We start from the raw sequence: 1,280 nt of genomic DNA on the forward strand, positions 1-1,280 counted from the left end.
TACAATGTGCTCTTAATTACCACCATATAAACTACCTGCTCTGCAGACTACCTCAGTGTAGTAGGCTGCCATATAAAGACATTACTAAAGCACTCTCTTCCTTGACAATTATGCTCCTGAATGGTCTCTTTTCTGACGTTATCCCTACAACGTCCTTATTAACTTTCTCATTAAGCCCTAATTTTTCTTTTCAGAACCCTAGGGTTCTAGACCTAAAAAATAAGTCAATAGCTGAGCTAATAATTTCCCAGGCTATTCCTCCACCAAATAAAACTAATCAGCTAGTTACCTCCATCTTCTTTTAGGCTTATATATAAGCTTTTCATTTTTGTCTACCAACATAAGAAATATAGGAAGAAAATTCTGGACAGTGGGTAACAATTGGGAAGAAAATACAATACCTAGAGTCACAAGTTCCAGCTCTACCCTCTTCCCAGTGAGTCTGTCTGCTACTCCGGTCTGCTCTGCTGGCCACTTATTCTCTTATTCTTCAAACTGGTTCTCAATGTTACCTATTTTGACTGTCCTGAACAAACTCAGCTCTCCAAGGAGATCAGTATTTGGTTTAGTAATATTCTACACCAAAACCACATACAGAAAATGCTTAAGACATTCAGGTATGCAGTCAGTGTTTCCAAGGATTTTTGAAGTATAAGAAAATGATCCATGATGTCTCAATTTTCAAACTAAAAGCGGATTTAAATTACGTAGGCCCTAAACCCAGTATTCATACAGGAAGAGAGAGCTACCAATTATAAATAATCACTTAACAACAAATCTATTGATCTCTAGGGCCTCTTGAGCTGAGTTTTTGTATGCATGACATGAAAGCTAAGCACAGTCCATCCTTCCTCTGCACCCCACACCCATTCTCTACAGATGGAAGGATACTCTTAACTTGTGAAATGGTCTGAATAAGAGAGTAGCAAAAGAATAGATCTTATATAATAAAACAGTTGCACTCTGTCCCCGCATTCACCAATATCTGTGTTTTCTTTTTAGAGGCTAAAAATGTTTACCTTCAATTATTTTTGGAACATATTTACTGACAAGGTAAACAGATTGTTACTTTAAATCTGATAAAAACAGGGGCACCTGAGTGACTCGGTTGAATGACTTTTTTTTAAAAAAATTGTTTATTGTCAAATTGGTTTCCATATAACACCCAGTGCTCTTCCCCACAAGTGCCCTCCTCCATGTCCATCACCTCTTTTCCCCCTCCACCTCCCCCTTCAACCCTCAGTTCCTTTTCAGTATTCAATAGTCTCTCATGATTTGTG

The 1,280-nt window shown here is 37.9% G+C and overlaps 1 protein-coding gene across 2 annotated transcripts in view; it reads right to left on the reverse strand.

Moving 5' to 3' along the window:
• TMEM263 (transmembrane protein 263) overlaps positions 1-1,280 on the reverse strand; it is a 17,539-nt gene that overhangs the window by 4,266 nt on the left and 11,993 nt on the right. The gene's annotated exons all lie outside the window — the stretch shown is intronic.

This window comes from Suricata suricatta, chromosome 10 (assembly GCF_006229205.1).
Source record: "Suricata suricatta isolate VVHF042 chromosome 10, meerkat_22Aug2017_6uvM2_HiC, whole genome shotgun sequence".
NCBI lineage: Eukaryota > Metazoa > Chordata > Mammalia > Carnivora > Herpestidae > Suricata > Suricata suricatta.